The sequence below is a fragment of the Wyeomyia smithii genome, chromosome 2 (assembly GCF_029784165.1).
Source record: "Wyeomyia smithii strain HCP4-BCI-WySm-NY-G18 chromosome 2, ASM2978416v1, whole genome shotgun sequence".
NCBI classification, from domain to species: domain Eukaryota; kingdom Metazoa; phylum Arthropoda; class Insecta; order Diptera; family Culicidae; genus Wyeomyia; species Wyeomyia smithii.
The window spans coordinates 114,933,993-114,960,281 of NC_073695.1; the positions used below are offsets into that span (position 1 = coordinate 114,933,993).

The 26,289-nt window shown below is 39.2% G+C and overlaps 1 protein-coding gene across 2 annotated transcripts in view; it reads left to right on the forward strand.

Annotated features, from left to right (window-relative positions):
• Positions 1–2,561: 2,561 nt before the first annotated feature.
• Positions 2,562–26,289, forward strand: part of LOC129721542 (neurotactin) — a 65,024-nt gene continuing 41,296 nt past the window's right edge. Inside the window, exons 1-2 of one of the 2 annotated variants that reach the window (XM_055674240.1) lie at positions 2,562–3,225; positions 23,318–23,337. The gene's annotated coding sequence lies outside the window, so the exon portion shown is untranslated. The remainder of the gene's footprint in view (positions 3,226–23,317; positions 23,338–26,289) is intronic. The other variant, XM_055674242.1, reaches the window with a different exon arrangement.

Sequence of the window (26,289 nt, forward strand, 5' to 3'; positions counted from 1 at the left end):
TAGACGACGAGAAACCTGCGGTTCTTTACTCCACTGGTACTGTTGCTTTTACCGGCATGTTTCCTTTCAAGACATCAGTTTTTATTAGGTTCTGAAAGCAGGTTTAGAAATTGTTCAAGCATAGGGATTGCTTCAAACTTTTTGGAAAACTTTTACCTTCGAGACATCTTATTAGTCTAAGCTCCTTGAAGCTAAAACAAATTGACCTATTGAGACGGAGAGACTCTGTCAATTTTTATTTCGTTATTGATACAGAGAATATCACAGGGAACGGATGGTGTCCATTCACGTCGTCTGTGCTAGGAATGCTCGCATGTAATTGGTTCATTGTTCGCGTAAATTTGTTATTGAAACTTTTTATCAAATTTACCGCTTAGCAATGAAATTAGAGTGATAACTAGCATATTACAAAATTGTTATACATTTTATCTATCCAACAACATATTGGTTATTGATATCGATCATGTGGTTATGCTGTTATTAACGTTTGAAATCTGACGCAACATTTGCCAGTTTCATTTCCAATTTTACAGAATGCATCCCAGTATAGTAAACAAAGACGTAGTCCCACGTCAAAAAAGACAGCGTTACCCTTCGATTAATTTCAGCCTTGGCGAATTCAGTGGAGCATGGCCGCCCGCAACCGTAAAGTGCAGCATAAACTAGACCGAGAGCGAGATAGCTTGATCGTTCCGCAGAAGCGTCCTCATTTTATGCGGAAGCGTCATTTGAGGCCGGCCGTGTCTGAGCAGCAGGCAGCCATCCAGAGGAATCGACTTAAGGTGTTGATGAAAACCATCTTTCCGACGAAGCGTGATGTTGTGGCCATAGTGGATAACAAGACTTACTTGTTTCTGGACGGCAACGACCTGCAAGGAACCGTATGCTTTACGACCAAGGTGGTGAGCGGTGACGTCAAATACACTTTCCACACCACATCCCGAAGAAAGTCCTTTTGTGGTTGACGATCAGCGAAAAAGCTTGTTCACTAGTTGCGCCAAGCCCTGTTGCTTCATTCGGGGCTTGCGGTGAAGTACGAAGTATCTAACGGAAGTCACTGCTTTCAACGAGAGGTATCCCATGGTAGAGAATGTGGTCTTTGGCTTAGACCTGGCCACGGGCCATTATAACAAGAGATCTTGAGAAGATTAACGTTCTACCGAAAACCGTTAACCCTCCCAACGAAGGATTTGCTGTGACGGGTAATAACGTGTAGCGTCAAGAGTTGGTTGCCCATGCAGGGTTCGATCAAATGGGTGTATAGCACAGTATTTCAAATATATACAGGGTGCTTGGCGAACTTTTGTAGTAAATTTCAAAAAGCAATTTTACTCATGCTTCATGCCAAGATTCAGATAAATTTGATAGCAATGGATAGTTTATACTGCTAGGTGTCAAATGTAAACAAACAGTGTTTGAGTATACGTAAAGATGTCAAAACAAGAGAGTAATTTGTCAGTTTTATTGCGCGGTGGGGCAAGCATAAAGAAGGTAACTCGGTCGGTGAAAAGTGTATGATATAAAGAAGGCTTGAGAAAGTAATAAACTGTAATACGCACCTACCTGGAAGAAACACAAATGCCATTAAAATACCGCTGAGCGGAGCAGGGTCAATGAAGTGAAAAAAAGATTAAATTTTGAAATTTTGTCCCTGGCAGTCACGATATCATTCCTCTGGATTACACTGATCGACAAAAGCAAAAACAAATTACCCTAAAGCTCAAACAAGTTGGACTTAGAAGATTATAACTATTTAACCAGTCCTGTAAATTTTAGTACCCCTAGTGAATGCATAAGTGCGTCAAAAGGCCGCATAGTAATTGCTTGAAGAGTTCGTCGCTTCTAGGTTGGTTTACGGGAAAATTCTCTTAAAGTCCTTATTTCTCTCTTAAAGCTCTTATTTTTGCAAGGGGCACCAAAAATCACAGGAACAGTTAAAAATCTATAACCATTTTTTCTAGTTGGAACTCTAGGTGTGTAGAGTCTTTTAGCGGGATACCAACAGAATGCCTCACACCGCCCTGGGATCGCCCAAAGCTAGGGTCATTGAGGTGATGACATCTATTAATCGAAACACAGTAAAACGTGCATGCAGCAGTTTCCGGAAGCATCTAACAACAGTCAAATAGAGGCGATTTTTTGAATGAAATAATTACAATTCTCATATGATAAGAAAGAAAATAAACCACAAAACATTTAACCCATGTATGACGTACTACTGTAAATTTTCCAAAACATGCCGTTTACTGACAAAATTCATCACGCACCCTGTATTTCAGTTATAATTCTCACCCTGCTGAACTCTTTCACCAGTAAAAGTAACATTGAAAACAAGAGATATAATATACATATTTCAACAGATTTTTGTACTGAAGATGCGTGATTGCAACCCTGACATAAAAGCTTCAATTGCTTCTTTCAAAGCCGTAGTCGCTCGGATCCCACTCGCACTCTGTAGCAAAAAATCGTACACGGAGAGGTAGCAGTAGTAGCCCCGTGAGAATGAGAACCATAGCCGTGTGTACATAGAGTGCCCGTTGTAGCATTGGACAACCAGTGCCAGCATAGACAACGGGCGGCGTCACTGCGAGCGTTTTAGTTTATGTTCGAACGTTGTTTACAGTAGTAGGTTACTAGTCGACTTGTCGGTTCTCATGCCGAACAAACGCTTTGTAGAGCTGCCATTGTTTGCCGGAATATGATTCGTGCATAGAACACTGCCTGCTGGAGCTCAGAGGTATCGCCAGGAAAACGGACCGATAGACGCGAGGGGTGTTTTTGCCCCGCTAGCTTTTTTGTAATCTACAGTTTCGGACCAAGCGTCACTTTTTAGAAGGATATTTCAAGTTTTTTTATGGCGTAAAAGTGATTAAGTTCCAAGGAGTGGCAGAAAAGAAAATTTTCTCCTGCGAATAAAAAAACGTGTGAAACAACAACTTGCCAAAAGTTCAAACAAAAGTGAATATTTCGTAGTGGAAAATACAAATAAAAATTGTGTGTAAGATTTTTGATCGTAGTTTTTTACAATATAGTGAAAAAGCACACAGTGTTGAATGTGATTGCAACAAGAATTTAATTCGAGATTAAATTCAAGCGCTGAAATTACATTTTTCAAACTGGTAGTGAAGGGTGGTGATAACCACATGACTATCAGTAGTTCTTATTCAGCAAAAGGATACCTCGTTTTCTAGTAAGGATTATTCCACACAGCGATTTTTCCGGCCGGTAAGTTGAATGACTAGTGAATTTGCGTTTTCCATATTTGCGAAAACGCGACTTGTGCGACGCGAGTATTTTTCGCTCGCAAATTTCAATGAGCAGTGAAAAAAAAAAATAAAATCGCTTCGTTATTTAGTCGATATTATTTGTCAGCGTAGCGACTCGGAATCTACTGCAGTAGTGCTTACTGTTAAGTGTGTATTCATATTTAGTTTCAAGCTATCTACCACAGTAATAATATCAATGTCGATCAAATTGGCAGCATTCTGTTGCAATATTGCACTCCATTTCACACCAGGCAGTACTAAAATTGGAACCATGAACGTGTGGGAAAATATTCAGTTCGGCAGGCACATAACAAAGAACATGATATACAAATCGTTGTATTTGGCATGATATACAAATCAATAGCAAGTTTACCTTTCGCTCCGAATCAATCAACCAAACGAAAAACCCGATGTTCAATTTGGCTCATTTTCAATTGCCTACGAATATAAATACAAACGATAAAATCAAACACGCTCTTCTCAAGCTGATCGCGCTTTTTCGATATCAAGTCCTAGAAAACGTTAACCATTTGAAATAAATATTTTTAATGAGATTTGAGCTGCGTTCTTAATCGTTTGTACATTCGATAAAATCTCTTAAAAAACGGAAAACCTTCCAAGCCCACAACAAAACACCGCACCGAATCTAGTTTCACCTCATTCGAGCGCCATTTCTATTTCCCCATACCACTTCCTTCATCCCGAGTCTCAGCCTTTGAATTTATTCGTTTTTTTTTTTTTTGTTCCCCTACACCCCTAGCATTATACATAGCGAGCAACACTATAGTGTAGAAGAGATGTACGGTTGATCCTGCGATGGCTGGATCCCTACACACTGTTTCTTCCCTCTCCAATACATGCGATGCCTACTGCCTGACAGGCAGAGCATAGAATTTCATGGAGCTACTACAACTCACAATCACACACACACACACACTAGTAGAGTTGCACATGCACACAAGCCCAACCACCGACGACGGTGACAGCCTGCTGTCGAGATCGAGTCTCGCGCTCCGTTGAATCTCTGGATGTGCAGCGACGAGATTTTTTCGTCTCCTTTTTTGACCTGGCCTGAAGGATACCTCAGCAGCGTAACCTCGGCTGGACTAACTCGATACATAGCGAAGTTCACGCATCGAGATGTACCTATTTTCTAATGTGTTATGCTTGGCCGTCGACTGCCTTCAACGGGGACGAATGATATTAGAAAGACTGGATTCCGGTTGGAATTTTGTTTATGGGTCATACGAGTTTACCTGAAAGTGTGGAGGAAATTTATGGTTCTGGGTGATATGATCGGGATGTAAATACAGTCGTGTCTGGATTATAAACTTGAATGTGAAGGGGTAACCCGTGACTGATACGGAAAAAATGAAGGATAGAAACAACTGTACTTTTTTTGAGTGTTGACTGACACAATGAGTTAATAAACATTAATATTTTAAACAAACTTGTTTGGAAAACGTAAACGTTAACACTATGTATAGTTCAGCAGTGAAAATATGTATTAATATTACATATGATGACATTTTAATGGTGTCTGGCTGAATTTGTTTACAAAATGTTTACTGCTAGTAACTTTGAAACATTCTTTGAGGTCTATGACACATGAAAATGGTTTTTACTATCTATAGAATATTTTTTTTTTCTATAGAATATTTTTTAACAACTTTAAAAGGTGATTTTAATGCATGTGACTTTCAAATAACGAGTATTGCTTAATACCACTCAATATTTGGTGTTCTGAATACTATTTGTACATTTTTTCCCTAGTTAATTCGTAGCTTCAAATAAACTACCTATGCGTCGGAAAAACGGCTAGACTTCAAAGACTCCGATGAAAAAAATTTCATTCTTGAAACGAGCTGCCACACTCCGATTAAATACTTCACACGCATCCCTCACGGTCACGCAATAAAATCTTCTGAGAATCCAACCAATTGATATTCACCGTTCCTTAGGTAAAACGAACATGACGTTATCAATGTGATGCTTCCTGTCGTTATCATAATGAAACGTTGAAATTTTTTTCGTGGCAGTATTTTTCTTATCCATCACTTGTCGCGTAATGCTACTGTACAGTACTGAGTTTACAACATTACAGTTCAAACAATTGAACTCAGAATTCTAAATTTTGAGAAAATTTAAAACAGTGAATATCAAACGAGCACGCTATCACTGCGCCTGATGGATTTCCTTTTTTTACGAATACTGAAAACACGGAGAAAGAGAGAATGAAGATTGCATAAAAGCGAAATATTTCCTTGTGATGGTAGAAAAATGCACTGATATTGATGGTGGCTATTTTTCACTTTCATGCAAACCCGATCAAACGATTATAACAAACGGGTAACACAAATTTATCTGAACTTTATGGAAATAACAAAGCCAGAATGATAAAAAGTACAGAATTATATGTATCAAATTTTGTTATCATACACTTGAATGTTAGAAAGTGTTATTTCAAAGCATATTTATATCAAAATTTGTTATTCAAATAACAAAATATTGTACATTCTAACTAATTCTGATCTTTTTCTGCCAAAAACCTTACAAAACTTGCTATAATTTGTAATAATCAGTAAGTAATTTTGATAGGAATTTTGATATTTAAACTATTAACGAGACCAAGTTTAGAACATCAGTGGATACAAAAAGTTCGTAACAAAATATCAAGATTAGTTATATTCCTGATATTTTTGATTCATCGAGAAAGAGCTGGATTTTATCAGCCCTGGTTGAGAGAATTCGTTATCGATATTGTTTTTGTCACATTTGCATGTGTAGGATAAGTACAACGATACACCGTGCCACAGTGCTGAGTCGAGAAATCTCCAACTCGGAAAAATTCACGACCTGATTGGGAATTGAACCCGATACCATAATCGTGTGGGAGAGCTAGCCGATCGACATCGTTAACCACAGAGCCACGGGGACCACAGAGTCCAATGAAGTTTTCCCATAATCAAACGGAGAAACGACGTTCCCGACGAGCAGTTTCTTTGCGGCCTGTTGACGCTCTTCTGAGGCACCTGGGGACACTAGGGAACTGGTAAAACGTCACAATCTTTCATTTTTCCAGTTTGAGTCCTAGGGTAAAACCTTGAGCAGTATTATATTCAACTTGTTTTAAAGTTGCATGTAACGTAAATCTTCGTGAAGTGATTTCAATTCCGCATGTAGAGGAGAACCGTACAAAACGCACCAGCGGGGCAATATGCCCATGCTATTGATTCCTTAAAATACTCACACACTTGGCTTTAAATGATGAATATGAACCCAGCTCTCCCACAGTTCTTATATGAAAAAGTGCACCATAATGACTTAAATATTCGAAAAAAATATAGAATTGTCTGTGGCTCTCTCCAACATGTAATTATTCATGAATTTTTTTAAGCTTTTGTAGTTAACTAACCTGCAAAAAATACAAAAAACTGTGGTTCCACGAACTGTCACACTTTTGGAATTTATTATACTATGAATATTCTGATTTATTTCACTAACTTTCATCAACTTTTACCGAAAAACGATCACATAAAAATTGGAGTAGAATGCATTATATATTATTATATGAAGATTGCTTGACTACTTACAGGGTATTCAATAAGTTCGAATACACTTTGAAAATGTGTTAAAAAATAAAAATACAAGACATTTTTGCCTGAATCAATTTTTATTTAAGTACTGTTTATTGTGAACCTTTACGACATACTAGCTGGAAGCACACCGCCTTTTCGCTGTATGTCAAGCTTGAATCATTTTTCGAAAAATCGCACGCGGCTCGCCCCTGGTACATCGACATCTCGTCCCAGATCTTGGAAATAAGCTTCTTAAAATCGTCCATAGTGGTTACTTAATGTTCACTCTGCTTGACCAGCACAGACGACTATACATAAAAGTCCAGATGATTAAAGTCCGGGGAGCTGGGAGGCCACAAAGTCTTCTCGAGAAACTTAGTCAAATTCTCTCGACACCACGCTTGGATGATATTCGCCGTGTGAACCGGTGCACCTTCCTGTTGTAGAAGAGAAAGATCCGAAGGTACCGGGGCTACAACCTTCTTCAGAACATCGGTCTTATAATACACGACGTTGATATCCACGTTTTTTTTCTCGATGAACACCAGCGGGAGCTTCCCACGCCTGAACATGAACCCCCAAATTATCACCGACGTAGCGCTCTGGAATCATCGACGCCCACAGCTGATCATTTTGGACAATGTGAGACTGCTGCAAGAGAAAAAGTTTCTCATCAGAAAACATGTACTCCTGACCTGCGTGCCGCAAAAGTATCAGTTTGCTTCTGTCTAGCCTCTTCTTCGTTGTAGCCTCCATCACCCCGTGAATCTTGCGTTTATTTTTACGGCTTGTATTCCAGGTCCTTCGTTATGATAGAGTGGGCCCGATGGACACATCTAGGTCAGCAGCGGTCTTCCGGATCGAGTGGTTCATTTTTCGACGAACCTGCTCTCACGCCATTTTAATGGCGGCTAGCATCTTAATCAAACGCGGCCGCCCGGATCTCGCACGGTCCTTGGCCGAGCTCATTTTCCAATCCCGATGGAGGGTTGTATAGATGAAATTCTGCTTCACCCCGTGGTATTTCATCCAACGGAATATGTCACCGGGTCGCTCATCTCTCGCAAACAACTTTACTACGACGTTGCGGTACTCCTTCATCGTGCACGGTAAACAAACAACAAATGTCAGCAAGTCGATACTATGCGCGTCTGTTAGCCTATCTATGAGACTGAAGCTGTCACTAAAATCAATCAATGGTGCGCACCAAGGATGAAAGATTGTATTCGAACTTATTGCACACCCTGTAGGGTATGTTTCATTGATTTTACTTCTTACTTCTGACACTTTAAGCACTTCTCACCTCGCGTGCTGATTTCTCCTAGGGACATATTAGCCGTCTGCATTGGAGCATATTGATCTTTGTTGTGGAGCGTTTTTATCAAAAACTAGCTGACCCGGCAAACTTCGTCCCGCTCATTTTTTTCTTTATATGAATAATTTCAAACATTCTAATTTCATTACACATACATGTAAAGATTGACCTTGCGATCTTGCTTATATTCTGCAAATACATGACTAATCGGATATTGGATACATTCAAACTTGAAAGACAAATCGTTTGAGATGATTTGTTTTATCGGAATGAGAACATCCTCGCCTTTTACCTTCTATACATCACCTCGATTCTAGAAACACACATATTGGGTGGTATCCGATCATTTTCAGCTGTTTTCCAGAAACCGGAAGTCGTCATCTTAGATGTCATGTATGTATGATGGTATGTGGATGGTATTCGGTCATTTCTGGCTGTTTTCGAGAAATCGAGGGTCGCCATCTTAGAATTCAAAATGGTGTCTGAGATCGATTTTCGGTTTCTGTGCATCATTACGATCCCGGAAATACCGGATGGTGTTTGGTTACTTTCGGATGTGGCTTTTGTGCGTCATTCCCAGAAATACACATATTGAAAGGTATTTCGATTTTTATGGGAGATCCGAAAAAGGAAGGGTTTCTACACATCATGAAATATCTCTCACTCCCGTAAACCTTCACTCGCCAACTAGGTTACATTTACTTGATTAGTTCTCGAGTTGTGCATAAATTTGTGTTTGTGTCCCTTCTAGAAGAGGAAAGGATCTCGAACTATCCTAATCACCTTTCCTGGCCCAAAAAACCCCTACATAAAAAGTTTCACGCCGAACAGTTCCGTAGTTTCCAAGTCCATGTGGATCAGACAGACAAACAGCATTTTTATATGTCAAGATATTTTTAAAATCAAGTATTTTAGAATAAGTTCTCCTTTCATGTAGAGAGCAAAAAAAAAACTTGTAATACTCTAGAGACATATTGCAAGAATATTGCAACTGGGTAGCTTTATCGCCAAATGAATCCGTTGAATGTATACGTAGACTTTTTATTTCTAAGAATGGTCATCGAAAATAATCACACATGCACCCACGTAAACCGATGGTATAACCTCACCAGTTAACCGATCATTTTTCGGATGAATGTGTATAGTATAGTGTGTATGTTTCGAGCATGGTTATAAAAAATTGGATAAAAAAAATTCGACTCTGTTGCTGATAAACATCGCCAAAAATCCTGACTACGCTGTTTTGATCCAGAATGCACAAGTTCAGTACTCTCGTTGCGTACAATTGTATCTTGCACAAATTTTAAGTCAATACTCGGAAGCTTGATTTTTACTACTAATTTGAAGCTCTGAATAAAATTTAAAAAAAATCATCAAAAGTATTTCCCCTAACGTCCGACTTTTTTGGAAAAGCCGCAAAAATTTCTAAATTCACGTAAATCTCAAAACTAATCTGAAACCGCGTAGTAAACATTTCGTAGTAACTTTCTAAGTGCCACAAAGTTGACTGCTATAACGATCATAATATGCGAAACTGGTTTTTAAAATTCTGTCAACATCAGCTGAAGCTGAGTTAAATAAATGTTGTGTGAACAAAAGAAAACAACATCAGCTGTAAGACTTCCAGTATTTTGCCAAAGAAAATGTTACTTGGTCTAACCTTTCATTTGGTGCATTATTTCAACCCTGTTTTGTTTTAATGGTTTCTCATGCATTCATTTATGTTTTTATCAAAAATAATTTTATATATAATAAATTCAGTCACCCAAATCTCCCGTTCGACGTTCGTTAGGTTTTTATTTTTGCAAAATATCGCATGATTCATGTCCGGTTGCCAGCAACTAATTCACCCCTTCTTGTTGAACTTCATCAAAAGCGATCGATTTTCCAGTGGAATAGGTTTTCAATGTCTGGCTACAAAGAAGCCCTAACCATTCGCAGCATTGTAGAAGGGTAGTCAACCTTGCCCTACGCACCGGGTACGAGTGATGAAGTGATGGCTTGGGAATAGCTCAAGGTCAAAGCTGTCAGCTACTCCTACCACTTTCACTGATACAACAATACGTACAATGTTTAAAAGCATAGCGGAGTGATCATTTGCACAAATTTACTCACTGATAACTCTTCAGTGATAAAATTTATTTATTATTTAATAATGTAATGATTTGCAATTCTAGATAAACATTTCAAAACGTCCTATCTGCTTCCATCGTTTTTCCGGAGCGTCTTTTCATTTTGGTAATGGTTCGGCTTTAGTAACTCTCCCATGTGTGATTGTCGTTCAGAAGGCTAGAGTGATCCCTCCGCTAACAACTTGTGCAAATCACGTGTAATAAAAGGTGTTTAATAAGTGGTGGTGATTGAATAAAAGTGATCGATCAAAAAATCGATCAAAGCAGATAGGACCTTTTGAAATGTTTCTCTAGAATTAACAGTTCGATGGTGTCAATGTAAATATTTTAACTAAAGATTACTTATTTCGCCATTGGCTAATAGGGACTCAACCAGAGATTATCGGTTCATTGATAGCCGAAAAAATTCTAAATTTCATTAGAATCAATTTACTCTTCTAGTGTTCCAGCATATTACTGGCAACATTTGAAAAAAAATTATAAAAACGGACGAAACTACCACACTTTACAAACGTGCATAGGATTAGTTTCCAGACATTGAACCAACAACTCATGCACTGAATTGCATTTATGTATATTCTTGTCGCCCTAACCCATAGCAAACAGGAACATAGAAGCGCAAAAGTATGGGTGCTTAACTGTAAGGACTCTTCTCACCCTGTAATCTACCCTGGGAAGACCACGAAGATTTACAACGAGGGTGAGCCCAGTTCCCCCTGTATGTGGCTTTGACCGATTGCATTGCACCATCCCTACCGTGCCATGCATTGCCGCAAGCGGCGCCGTTTGAATACAAGCGAAAATTCATTATTAATCAGTGGGGTTCCTCGCGCGTCTTTAAATCTATGTACGATTGCACATTGAACCGTACAGAATGGCAACCCCGCGCCAGAGTTGAAATTGAAATCGAAATATGAGGAACGATTATTATGTACTGTGCTATTTGAAAAGCATCCGACACGACAGATTTTCCTTCCACAATAAATTTAACCAAGCTTTTGGGATGATTCTGGTAATGTAGGAAACCTTCGACAAGGATTTGTACTTTCTCATGACTGGCATTTAATTGGTTTACTGTGGAAATCCCTTCATTTTTGTATATTTGGTTTATCAGGTAATATTTTCAATTGGTACCCAATTTATTAGAAGGAAAACGAACTTACGTAAATTAGGAAAATGAACAACACGAACAGAAGCGTGGTATTGCATAAAACATAAAAAGGGTTTTTTCTGCTACCTCGCACGTGACCAGAAAAGAATTTTTCATTTTCAAAGATGAAAGCGAACGATTGAAAGACCTCCCAAATGCATTTCGGCATATTTCACAAAAAACCCTTTTCAATCCTATTTTCTTGTCATCGTTTACCTACCTAAAACGAATCGCTCACCCCTTATGACAATACTTTTTATCTCGTTTGAAATTCTAGTTTGCACTGCGTTAACTACACGTCATCAGGTAAAAAATGCTTTCACTCTCAGTCCCTTCAGTACAGGTAAAATTAACTAGCTAAAGTGCCATAAGTCTTGTTTCTCTTCACTTCCTTTATCAACCAGACAAAAAACGAACATCAGTATTCAACCGAATGCAGTGAAACCAGATAGGTTCTAGTCAACAACTTGTGGAGAAAGTATAATGATTATATGTCTCTCAGCTGTTTTCAAGATCTCAGAGTTCATTGAACTGTTTTTTTTTTCTGTCTGCACTCAAAAAAATCATATGGTATCATATGGTGGAGTTAAGTTAAGATGGCGTCTTCTTTCACTGTCAAAATAGAGTGAGAATTTTTCGCAGTGTTGCCAAATAGTAATTTATTCTCCGGGCCGTCGTGATTCGGTGAATAGTACTTAAAATTGTGCTTTGCTTAGTGTAACATCCGAATCGAAGTTAGAAGCTTGGTTGGGAAAGGTGTTACTAACTTTGCCAGCCAGTCAGTCTTACACTACTTCTGAGGCATTTGCATCAATTCAGCAAATTAATCAAAATTGATGAACTGGTTAAGTTTACAATAAGCTACAAATCAACAAATCATGCAGAGCGGGGGCCTAGTGTGGATGGTAACGTTTCCGCCAACCACGCTCGACGCCTGGGTTCGTATCCCACCGCCGACATAGGTGTCGATGGTTGTGGGGTGGCGTGATCCACTCACAACCAACCCAACTGGTCTAGATTCAATCCTAGCCGACACCGGGAGATTTTCTGAGGCGAAAAATCTCTGGGATCACGCCTTCCATCGCATGAGGAAGTAAAGCCGTTGGTGCCGGTCCGTTAATCAACGGGTCGTGAGTTAGGGTCCTGGGTGTGGAGTCGCCTCCCTGGGCGTCGGTGATTGGCCACAACAGTGGCGGAACTAGACCGACGGAAAATAAGCGAGAATAAAAAAAAAAAACAAATCATGCGTAAACTATTTAATGATGGAAAACCTCCTCTGACCTGGCAGCTTTTACCTAATTTGAACTTATCCAGAATTAATGTTCTGATGGTAGAGCAGTTTACTTGTTCAGTCTTGTATTGAGAGAATCGATTTACTTTGAAACAAACGATCCAAATATTTCAAACCTCATCTCTCATCGGTTTTGTCTGTTGAACTAAATTGAAAATATCTCATGGGCATTCAAGAAAACCGATGCCAAGACCTTACCCTAGGTTGAAACTGTCTTGATTCAATTTTATTTTGTCTAGTGCGTAAATTGGTGATTCTTCGTTTGAAGTTTAGGGTGTTTAATTGATCATTCAAAAATTTCTAGGTTTACTCTCATATTAGCAAAGTTCAACTCAATTCTAAAAAGCGCAAAAACATTCTTCTTACTGAGTTTTGAAATGAAAATGCTCTCAGGAACCATTCAAAAATTACATAACACGGAATTTGGCAATTTTCAATACCCACCCACCCCCACGTAACATAATTTTACATGTTTGCCACACGCAGTGTAACGCTTCGCTGAATACACCCCTCCCCCACCCCCCACATCTGAGCACGTTATGTATTATATAAATAATCTGTTATTCCCTTGAAAATCTCACGTGAGACAATTACATCAGCGTAATATAATTGAGTAATACACGAACTGACTCAAAATCACCAATTACATCGCACTTCACAAATGGTAAATTCCTTCTATGCAAATAATATGCTCCCTCATTGCATCATCGGTACTGCAGCAGCCGAATCGGCTGGAAACTTGCGGGAAAATAATCGATATTACAGTTGGGCAAATAACCGAACAAAAATTTTCCACTCACCATCGTCGAGCTGGCCGAGAGCTTCAACGCGATGGTAATTTTAAGCTAATTATTAAAATATGATTAATGATGTGTTTATTATCGAAACCTGTTGCCCCAACACATGCGCATTTTTCAAGCAGAAGAAGGAAAGATTTGAAAACACTGATTTTTGCTGTTGCTTTGAAACGAATTTCTGCCTTCATGTTTCCTGCGGTGCGGAAGAACATCAGCTCAATGAAGGATTGAAAAATGATGCCTCATCCAGTAATGACCTGATACGTAACGTGAAAGCCTGTGCTGAAACGTGGATTTTAATAAAATAGGTAATACTGCTGTGTAAGTAATATTCAAAATAACAATTCCTAATGATTGATAAACATATTGAATTTTCCTCAAACTTGCTGGTATTCGGATGGTCCACGAAACAGTGATCAGCTGAAATTGATACATACTTTCATGTATCAATGAAAAGCAAAATATCAACAAAAGAGAAATGATGGAGGTAGAGAACCAGTGCGATGTGAAAACCAGTCAAAAATCATCAATGGATTTTTAGTGCATGATTTTGCGGTTACACAATATACATTGTTCTTACCTTCAACGGTTTCTTGCACGTGAGTTTTTTTCAATTGTTATTTTCGAAAATTGGCTTTACTTCAAAAACAAATCCTTTTCTACACAAATTCTGTTCTGAAGATTTTTAAATAATGATAAATCTAATGATATAACACTCCTATCTACCAACTCCAATCCATGCTGACATCGTCTGACGTTTAAAATCCATCTCTGGCAGCTCCCCCTCATTTTATCTCTTCAAATAACTCACCAAACCGACCATGGCCTCTCATAATCGCTTGTTAATCGTTTCTAATTTTCTCCTAAACTGTTAAGCTAGAACAGTCCCAAACCACGTTATGGCAATCGCCAGCAGTTGAACATTTGTTCACTACTAAACCAAAAAAGAGGTTTTTTCTTCCTCAACAAGATCACATCGAGCGCGTGTGACCCACAAAAATGTGTTACCATCTCGCCGACCCGAATGGCCAATTTCATCTAATATGTAGATCTGGGTGCTGCGTAGAACACATGTACGGCAAAATTAAACTATTTAAAATACACTTTTTCTCCGGCCGACGATGACTGTTGTTTTACGAGCATTATAATCCTCTCACATTTAAAAACGTGAAGCGCCGAATTTAATTCGTGTCTTGCCTCACACCCATCGGGAGAACGGAACGCAAATGCAAATGCCCATGGCATCATCTGTCAGTGCCATCATCAGAGCATAGAATGCCGATTGCATGCAACGATTGTTTGTTATTCTTCCATCACATCTAGCAGGGATTGAGTTACACTGTACGTGGATCGATATAGAAAAACAATATTCGGAGAGTTTTATGGAGAAGAACTATATAAAATCTAGGCCATGTGCACATATGGACGATCAAGTGCCTACTTTTTTATTTGGCAGCATGCGCAGATTTGGAAAATAATGAAAACTTCGATTACATTGTTCAACAGTTGTTTCAACGTCTAATAAAAAAAACCGAAAAGTTGTTGAGCAAAGCAATATTAAACAAACCATATAAACACTGATTTTTTTTTTGCTTTTGCTACGGTTTTGTTTTAGTGGGTTGACAGTTCCTTCGACCCACTGATGAAGCGTATAATACAAATATGGAAAATGAAGGCGACAATCAGCGTTAAAGACGTTGAGTTCCAAAAACAAATCGCATCGAAAAAACGGTCAAACAAGTCAGCGGATTAATCTGAACTCTGAGTTTCTGGATTCCGGGTTATGTCGTGGAATTATACAGGGTGCGCTATAATTATTGTAGCACGAAACAGCTCGCTAGGAAGTTGGTCAGCTCCAACTGCTTTGTTGTTTTTCAACCGGCCCCGGCCAATCCCGCTTTAACCTCTTGGAGGTCAGGGGCAAGAATTATACAGGGTGCGCCATAATTATTGTAGCAAGAAACAGAGGACCGTTAAATATGTTTTTGGCAAATAAGAGAAAGCTTTTAAATTAAAAATAATTCATTGAATAAAAACAATTAAAAAAACAACACATCATTCAATGTGCCCTCCTTTAGCTCTGATAACAGCTCGGAGACGTTTAGGATAAGACTTTACGGCGACCAAATGTCATTTTGAGGGATTTCCTTCCAAATTGAGCAGACTTCTTCAACTCGTCCAAACTTGTGTGTTGTGTTTCGTGAGCAGGCCTTTGCTTCTAACATTCCAAAACGTGATGTCCATCACGTTGAGATCTGGAGGCTCGTCGAGTTTGGAGGTTCCTTGGTGATGACAGAGGGATAGTTGGACTTGCACCAGTCTTGTCTCGTGCCGAGGCACCGACTTGCATGAAGCTCCAGTTTTGATTGTTGTTCGTTTTCTAGGCCCAACAAATATCTACCCGCAAGCCTACTTGGCATTTTTGTTGCACCAAGATCTACTACTACTTCGTCGTCGTCCTCTGCTGCATCGCCGTTAAGGTGCTCATCGCAGTACTGTTTCCACCTTTCACACTTGTTCGTGAGAAGGTTGCCGCCTAGGTCCCACTTGTCGGTTTACTATATGTAGCCTTTGCGGGAACTGTTCAGTTTCTCGTGGAACAGTTCCTCCATCCCCTCGCGATCTCGATCTTCCTGCTGGCGCTTCTTCTTCCGAAAGATCAGGTTTTGCCTGTTCCGTGCGCGTCGGTAGCGCTCCACGTTCGCCCTCGTTTGGTGTTGCAGCACTCTCTCTCGCTCATGCCGCACTCTTCTTCTCCATTAACTCGTCAAACCAGACGTTTCTCCTGTTCAGAGCCATTGTAGCCAGTGCCACTACAGAGTGCTAGCTTTGACTGATCGAAAGTCCTTCCAGCCATCTTCAAGAAAGCTGCGCCAAGCTGTCCTTCTGTGGGTATTGCTGCTGCCAGCTATTGCACGTACTTCTGTATAATTTCGACGTCCTGTAGTTGCTCGGTGTTTGGCCATGGCCAGCGACTTCGACGCGTGCTGCGCACCGTCGAAAGTGTTGAACACATACATACCGCAACGAGGTTACGATCCGAATTCACCGTCATTTAGAACGTGGTCTATTTGGTTCTCTAAATCGTAAGTTAGGGCAGGTGACCTATATGAAAAATATAAATAAATATGTCATATATAAATGTTTTAGTTTTGTATGTGATTCGTGTACAGTAGAGTGGCCATTTTTGTAACATCATGCGATTTCGATGAGCGCCGGGCGAAAAAAGTTTCCTTTTTACTCCAAAAATAAGCCATGAAAATTTGAAGCTGGTCCGAGTTCATTTAATGGACCCACAAAACGCTTATATTAAAAAAAAATAGATTCTCATAAGAATTGCTGTTTTTCATCTCTTTATGAAGTTTTTTGCCTTAGTTTCCTAAAATAGTTGTATATTTTGCGTCGAAATACTCTTTAATCATAAAATCATATCATTAGGGATATTCACATGTTACGAAACGCTAAATTTTAGCAATTTTGAATACCTTTCAACCCTAAATAACACAATTTTGCATGGGGGCCTCGCACAACGGAACTCTTTATTGAATATCCCCTTCTTCTGAGTACGTTACGTAATAAATGAATGACCTCCTGTATTCGTTAGAGGATTTGAAGCTGCCATTCAGTGATTATATCTCTAGTGAACCGTCACAATCGGATTGGTGAAGCAAAATTATTGACGTTATCAAGAGCTTTTTGTATGGATTTATTGTTAGTTTTAGTATTATTATAATTTTTTTCTATGAAAAAGTTCAGCACTAGTTATCTGAATTCACTAGGACAGTGATTTTTTTCAAATATAGTCGGTAGATCTCATGTTGATCGAATTGCAATTCTTATGAGTTACGATGGAACAGCAAAGTTCTTAGGCGCGCTTAAAATTGAGTTAAGCCCCGGCCAAAAATATCGCCTAAGAAGTTCATAATACGCTAGTGGATAGGAATATTTCGGAAAAGTTTCAAAAACTAATCAATATTACTTGTACTCTTCATATCTTCGAACTTTTATGCAAAATTTATTGCATGGCAAAAGCATCGGACCTTAAACACCTTTCTTCAACCATTTGTAAGAGCATCAAACGAAATCATTCACAGCTTCAATGATCCAAAAGTTCGCTCGAAATGGTTCGATGAAGATTGCAATCAAATCAAGCAATTTTATGCAATCAAGTTCGCGGCTACTATGAAGTGCTCTTGGAGTTAGCATTACGTGTTACCGAGTCTTGTGCCTTTGAAAATTCAAAGTGGTGGCTCCAAGTCGGCCATTTTTGGTTTCAATACCGTTTGGCCTTAAATAGCTGATGTCGAATGTCGCAAGCAATAAAATCCTGAACAGTTACCAGTATATAATTTATCCCATCTCGTTTTATATAAAACCAGTGCTTTCTTTTCGAGTTTTGAACTTAATATTGATTTTTTCGACCGTGACCCAGCCGAATAGAAAATAATGAGGAAAAGCAAACTTTTTTCAAAAATTATTCGTTATTAACGACGCCACAGAACATGGTGTTTAATTCATGAAAAATTCTAACCGTGTTCCAACACATAATGAAGACGAACTTCAGTTTATATTGCATGTTGTTGATTCATACCGTAAAAATACCCTACTCATACAAAATTCGAACTTTTTAACAAATACCAAAAATTTTAGATTATTTCAAACTTAAATTAGGATAATAATATAAAACTTAAATTAGGATAATAAGAAAAAACTCCGTACAATTTTCATGTAAATCGATTTCTTAAATATAAGCGCTTTGTGGGTCCATTAAATAAACTCCGATCAATTTCAAATTTTCGTGGCTTATTGTAGAGGTCAAAAGGAAACTTTTTCAGCCCGGCGCTCATTAAGATCGATAGTTTCAAAAACGACCATATAAAATATGGCCACTCTAGTGTACAGGGTGTCACCATGAAAGTGATACACACATTTGAGTGCCTCTTTTCACATCGAGAAGCCTACCCTGTTGATCAACTGTATTTGTTTTGATTGCGACACATAATACAAGTTCACTTGCGAGTGATAAAGGCAGTGTTTCACTTTTCTCATAGGAGAATTGCAATGAACCCAAGTAAAGGACAATTCAAGACTTTGTATCTTGCTGGAATTAGCAACATACAGATCAGAAGGAAGTAGGGATAGGCGATACTGACGAAAGTATCGATACTTTGGTATCGCGAAACTTCGATACCAGGTATCAAAGTATCGACCGAGGGAGTATCGATTATAGATGTTTCGATAGTATCGGTATCAAACCTGCAATTTTTTTTCGAAAATCATCGTTCAGAAAGTATTGATACCGGTACTCGTATCTCGCGGTGAGTATCGATGCCAAAATACTCGATACCGCGACCCCTAGTATCGATACCGTTGGTATCGATGCTAGTATTGCCCATCCCTAGAAGGAAGCATCTAAATTTGAACAGATTATTCATGTGCAAGACCATCAAACGGTTCGATGAAACTGGCACGGTTGTCCCCAAACCGAAACCGGGTAAAAAACGGAGTGTGTGAGGTGCTCAAAGTGGTCAAAATATGTAACCGGCGAAATCCAACCCGGTCGGCAAGGAAAAAGGCTCATGAAATGAACATGACGTCCTGTATTAGAACTTTTACTCGTGTTGAACACCTGTTTGACTTCAACGAACCCTTGGATCAATTCGTGCAGAAGATTAAGAGATCGAGCATTTTATAAACTTGACAATGAAACTTTGTTATATTTATTAGGACTTTGGTCAGATAAATCATAGAAAATAAATAAATAAATAAATAAATAAATAAATAAATGGCCCATAACATTATGCTGAAAATAATCAAAAATGACCTTGGATACGGAGCTTTCAGGAAACAAAACATTCACGGATTATCTCGCAGAAGTATCACCGACAGGGTTGCCAGCACTCGATTGTTACTAAAGACCTACGCTGATCACAACATAATTTTTCAGATGTACGTTGGTGGCTGTTTTGAACAAGCAGAATGATCGTGTGTATGGAGCACGTCTTCGTGATATTCTAGCCGATAAAAGAGAAGTGGAACGATTCCTGAATGCTTCAACACTGATGGCTTGAGGAGCACTATCCAACAGAAGAAAGTGGCAACTGCTATTCATCGACAAAGGTGTGAAAATCAATAAAAAGTACTATCAACAACACGTCATTAAAGACTATTTGCTGTTTTGTCCCTAGGAATTATCTGAAAAAAAGTTTTTGCTTTCAACAGGATTCAGCGCCAGCGCATAAGGCATTGATTGTTCAGAAGTAGTGCAACGAAAATTTACCGTGTGTCAGCCCCTTTTAATAGTCCGCATCCTCTCCCGATTTGAATCCATTGGACTTCAACTTTTGGGTGTACATGCTAGGAAAGCTGGGTGAAGTTAAACACATGACTTTGGACACTTTTAAGAAACAGTTTGGTGAAAATCTGTGATGAAATGCTGATCAAAGTCGTACTTGCGGCTTGTGATAAGTTTTAGAATCAAATGCAAAGGCGAAAGATTTAAATTGACTTAATTCAACTGTAATTTCATTACTCCACCATGATGATAAAAAGAACCAGTAAAGAAATATTCATCTGTTTTTGTTTGATGGCATGATTAAAGTGTATCACTTTCACTGTGACATGTATTCATGTATTCATGTGTTCAGAAATATTTCAAAAAATATCTGCGTATTTTTTTTCCCAAAGGACCTATCACTGTAACCATAATCATCTTTTCAGAGAGTTCCATCAGTACATTTTTCATAGTACGATAAATCATTTTCCACAACATAGCGACTATCATTAAACTCGCCTAGTATCACCCATATGTTTGTATTTATAATTTATTAATGATCTCCTATACCCTACATCAATCGAAGCGTAAACACTTCTACAAGTTCGTAAATTTAATTTGGAATCACGTTCGTTTGATTGTGAGAAATCCAAGTCAATCAAACCACTGCTTTATAGCAGACCTCGTTCCACATCTGCAATAATAGATCATTTGGATTTTAGATTTATGATGATTCTACACCGTCCGAAAAAATACCTACAACTACAAAGTTGAATCGTTCCATCTAGGTGCACGAATCGGATAATACCATACCATTTTCGTGCCGACAAGCGTCGGAAGCAGCAAAGTTGTGTAAACAACGATCATTTTGGTGAACAATTGAAATGAGAGAGACTTCTCTCACGTACAAATTTGTACCTTCAGCCTGGTTCAGCGTGGGTTCGATCAGAAATGATTTTTCTTCGCGTAATCAACGTACAATTCGGCGGCACTGTCAGCCACCTCCCTCCCGTACCGGTGGGCTAGAACCAGAACGTATCAGAACAACTCGTAATGAGCCACAGCTTCAATTTGTCATGGTTCACGCTTCGCTGCCAAAATTGCCGCTTGAGAGCGAAGACGATAGGTACCTACATAATCTTGCCATGTGGGAGACTTGGGAATCATTATTTTGCAGTAGCTTAGTAAATATTTCAAATAAGCAGTGCGACTAATATTACACCAATGGACGCTCTAAAATTGTTAATCCTGGTCGAAAAATTTTGTCTAAAACTTTTTATCAAACTATTTTAGCTTAAGTTAATGATTCTAAATGGATAGTAATAAAACGCGTTTCGTTGCTTTGGTAGCAATACAAATCACATCAAAAAACGTTGCTATATCTGAATAAGTTTTAACAGCTGGATGATCGACATAAAACAGATTCACAATGATGGTAGACACGCTGAATACACACGCCTTCAGCACCGACAAAGCCGGCATAAACGAAATTTGATTTCAATTAACCATTAAATGAAACTAAATAGACCTCCATTGACATTATATCGCCATGCCATAAATTCTGGTGAACTCCCAAATCGATGATCTACACACACATATAAATTTAGATATTCGATGACATAAGAGATCAAGTGCTGTCATGATATTAATAGCTGACTGACTGACTTTAACATTTATAAAGAGACTCGAACGAGAATGTACGAATGGTTAGCAAGTGAATTACGACGTGAATCACAAATAATTATCTTTACGATATTTTACCCATTTCCTGCTGCTTGAGAAAGTGACACAGCCGTTGCTTTCACGCGATCTAAGTCTGATGGTAAACTACGTACGCATACCATCCGACTGAAACGGGTGAAAACCACTTGACTTTCTTCTACAAGGTTTTCTCCTTGACCCTTTTATCTACTGAGACTGTCCGACAGAGGATCCCACCAGTGCTAGCACTTTCGGAAAACACCATGAGCTAAAAACCATCATCATCCTGTGATATTTTACGACTGATGCCACGCGCGAATATAACGGTCAACTTAAGATGTGCTAACAGGGCGTAAAACGAATAGTTTTTATCGAGCAGTAACATTTAAGCAATTTGGTACCACTGCGCATTTAATTGCTTTTTAATATGACTTTTTATTATGTGTTTTATTTTTTTACATTTGAAGAATTTGAGGGCGATTTTCAGCTTACATGATATTCTTTTGATTCAAAAATAGTAACACTTAAAAAATATCGATTTATTAAAACATCGGTAATTAAAGAAGATTTTTATACATGATAGAGGTAAAATTTTCTAGTAAACGATCGACCGCATGCAGTGCTAATTTTCTTAATTTTCATATACTATTGTCCCGCAATTGAATTTCATTTCTTTGAAAGAAATCGATTTCAAAAATCCATTACAACCCCTTGCACCCACATCTATGTACCTGCCGTCAATTCAGCAACATTATGCACTCTGAGATCAACATTTCCGACGAAAAGTTGTGCTGCCCGGCTGTCTGCCGGGCACCAATCGATTAGCTTCACCACATAAGGTGCGTGTTAGCACATTACCTTCATACCCGGCGAAGTAATTCCCGAAACGATCGATACTCTCGATTTTGTTCGAACCCGCACAAGAAAAAAAATACACACACAGACTAGACTTTAACGTTTGGCAATCAACTTCCGCTTCTTTCCCGCACTCGAACGAACATGGAGTCAACATGGGTAAGCATAAATAAATTGAATTTCCTCATTATTGTGCAAGAAGTTTCCTGTTAGACTTTCGCCCGAATGTTGGGTGGGAGACGAAGAAGAACGGTAAAGCGTCCCCAGCTCTTCTCCACCGACCGGCAAACAGAACTTATTCGTTGCGTTACCGATTTTTATCGGCTTCGCTTACCAGAGGGGGCCGAACACGACCGGTAATCACTCAGCCAAATAGCCGGCATATATGCACATAACACAAAAAAACTTCAAAACCCGAAGCGGGAATCCTTCGTCCATTAGAAACAGTTGAACGGTTTTTACTGTTGGAAAACTCTTTCCCTGTCGGCTTATATATGTCTCTGAATAATGCCATGCATGCTTTGCTCAAAGCAATTGTTTTTCTAAATTAGGGAAACACATTTTCCTTTAGAATAGTTTAAGAAGTAGTTATTGGTAAGCATAACAAAGCTGGCCTGTATTGAAATGTTTCCTCTACCAAGAATTATTACTTGCTGTGCAATCTTCAGACTGTGGCATTTAAAACAATGACAGAGACTGCAAGTGCGAACTGCTCGACTGTGCAGATAATTGTGACTCAACCGTAATATTCTGCTGTGTGCCAATGTGCTTCCGACATGCAAACAAACCAGCCAGACCGTTTCGCGTCGAATGCATATCTGTAAAAAGGGAGAGTTGTCTCGTTTATCGTTCACACTATATGATCAAACAAACCAATAAACCGGTTTACGTTTCATAATAAAATATATTAACTTTTCTCTTGGCAGATTTTTACTATTCAATTTTTTTTTTGTTTCAGATATACACCAGCACTACATTGTAAGTACAAACTGGCTTCACGTAAAACATCGCTACAAATCTCATTACGCTAAAATTTACAAACATATGGTTGAATTCCAGGAAATGCTTATTTTGTTTTGAAGATCATCGTAAAGGATCGTTCGTTTTCCATCAAATGAATTCAAAACAATTGCACGAATTAAGCAAATCAATTCAGAAGTTTTTGGAAAATAACAAATTTTGTAGGTTGCATTTTCAATTGTCATATGAGCTACATTCTCAAAATTACCTTTTAATGAGGCGTACCTACAATATTAAATTTTTAAATTAAACTACTTTCTTTTCAAATTATGGCTGAAGGATTCAGAGACCAGTTGATCGCACACAATAAAATTATATAACATCTCATAATTATATAACTTAAATAAAAATCAACACTAAAAATTTAAGCATAATATATTTGTTTTGTTAAAAGTAACCTTGTTTATATTGCTAATGATGGTTGTCAAAATAGTTTCGGGTGTGGAGTTCAAACGACTGAGGTACAGACGCCGACATTCTCTTGAAAATATGTTATCTGTGAAACTGTAGGTAACGGTGATGGATTGAATACAAAACATCTATTGGTTTTCTATTTTGGAACAAAAAATTACAGTAGTATAGGAGAAGAAGAATTGCAAAGGTAGATATTGCACAAGCAATTTGAGGAAAACATTCATTTGTATTGAATAATTTTAGGAGAGACGTAAACGTGCACTGTTGTTGGCAATGCTACATGCCAATGCACATAAAACTCTACACACAACGTTCTCAACTCCGTATGCTCGTAGGACTTCGGCACCCCATTATGCCCCCATTATTTGGTTGCAATGCAAATAATAAACACTACCAAAGCAAACAAAAGTATTCGGTTAGGTCTGATAAAAAACGATAGCCTAGCAATATTCAAACCGTCTACTAAGGTTAGGTTAGTTTATGTTTATTTACCACTAGCTGGTACCCAACCCACATATGAGAAAAAAATTTGATTTGAAGAAAACTTTGCACACGTGTTTGGCTAAGCAAACTGAGTACTTCTCACAAATGGAAGAGTTGTTCAAATTTAAGACTAATATCCTAAACGGCGGACAGTGTTTTGTACAGCTTCAGCTTCGTACGGCGGCGCAGTCGATTGGATCTCATCTCTTACGAAGTGCAAAGTAGGCACGATTTCCCGCTTGAATGCGTCTCCAGATCTCCTTGCTGGTGTTGTTATCAGCGGTCACCGTCTACGATGATCCGCGGTGGAAAGCTAACACAGTTCTCCTTGAAGCCTCATCCCTTCATATACTTTGTTTTTGACGCATTGATCAGCAGTTCAATATGCTTAGCTTCCGCTTTCAGTCTGGTGTAGGTTTCCTCCACCGTCGCAAAATTTCGTGCTATGATGCCCTTAAGCTGAACTCGCTTCGTGAAAATTGTACCACTCGTGTCGATGCCCGCTCTTGGTATACAACCTTCGAGGGCGATGTTAAAAAGCTAACAGGAAAGTCCATCACCTTGTCACAATCCTCGGTATAATTCAAAGAGACTCAAGAACACGCGTATCCCCGAAACACGCACGTAACATATCACACGTATTGTAGCCTTGATCAGCCGCGGCAGTTTAGAAAATACTACTGCTGGTACTCTCAGATCCGTTCCAGTTCCGCTTCTGTTTGTTGCTTCGCTATTTAGCTGTTCATCGAAATGCCGCTTTGCTATTGTTCGTGATGAGATTACTTTTCACATCTTTGCAAAAGTAGACTCGCGGCACAAAGCCTTTACGGGATTGGTTAATCTTTTCGTACAACTTTCACGTATCATTAGCAGTGAATGCTCTTCTAGCTCTTCATGGTCACGATCGTTAGGATCGTGGTCATGTCGTTCCTTGCCCGTCTGTACTTGACCAGGTTCTCTCTCGTTTTTACCCTCGCATTTCCCATCATACCAGTGATTTCTGCACCTTGGCGTCTCTGTTCCTAGCCACTAAGTAGTCCGAGTACATGTCCACACCTCGGTAGGTGCGTATGTTATTGATGTCCGAAAAAACCGTCCTCCGATGGTCAATTTGAATTGTTGTTCGTTGGTCAGGTGATTTCCAAGTGGCTTTGTGGGTGTCCTTGCGGGGGAAGAATGTACTACGGACTACTAATCCTCGGGAAGCTGCAAAGTTTACGCATCTTTGGCCGTTGTTGTTCGTCTCGGTGTGCAGACTTTCGTTTCCGGTCACCAATTTATGCAGGTCTTTTCTACCGATTTGAGCGTTCGTATCCCCGATGACGACCTTGATGTCCCGCTATAAGCAGCTGTCGTAGACGTCCTGTGCGTAGAAGGCTTCCCTTTCAACATCTGGTCTTCCTTCATGCAGGCAGTGCACATTGATAATGAAGTAAATGTAGAACCGGTCTTTTATTCTCGATATACACATCCTGTCGCTGATCGCCTGCCACTTGATCACACGACTTGCATCCTGCCCAACACAATAAAGCCGGTACCTCGCTCATTTGTTCTGCCGCCGCTCTTGTAGTACGGGGCCCTGCGGCCACACATTCTACGTACATTTCCTCCTTTTCGGCAGAGCTCCTACAGCGCTACGTTGCCGAAATGACGGGGTTCCAAATGATCCAGTAGGATCCTGTCGCCACCCGGGATGTTTAACGATCTACAGCAAGCAAGGCAAAGCCGATCATTCCGATCCGGAACTTGACCTTCTGTTTTTATACACAGACTTCGCAGCCAACTGTTTAGTATACAGGACCATTTTGAGGCTAGCGCTACGATCCTACTGACACTAACAGTTGCTCCCGAACCGAGAGTCGAACCTACGACAACTGGCTTGCTAGGCCAGCATCGTACCTCAAGACCAGCTGAGAGATGTGAGCGATCTACAGTTCCATATTTCGAGATTCCCGTCCGTGTCCTTTATTCGTCGCCTAGGTCGTTGCGGATTGTTCCGATCTGGTTCTTCTT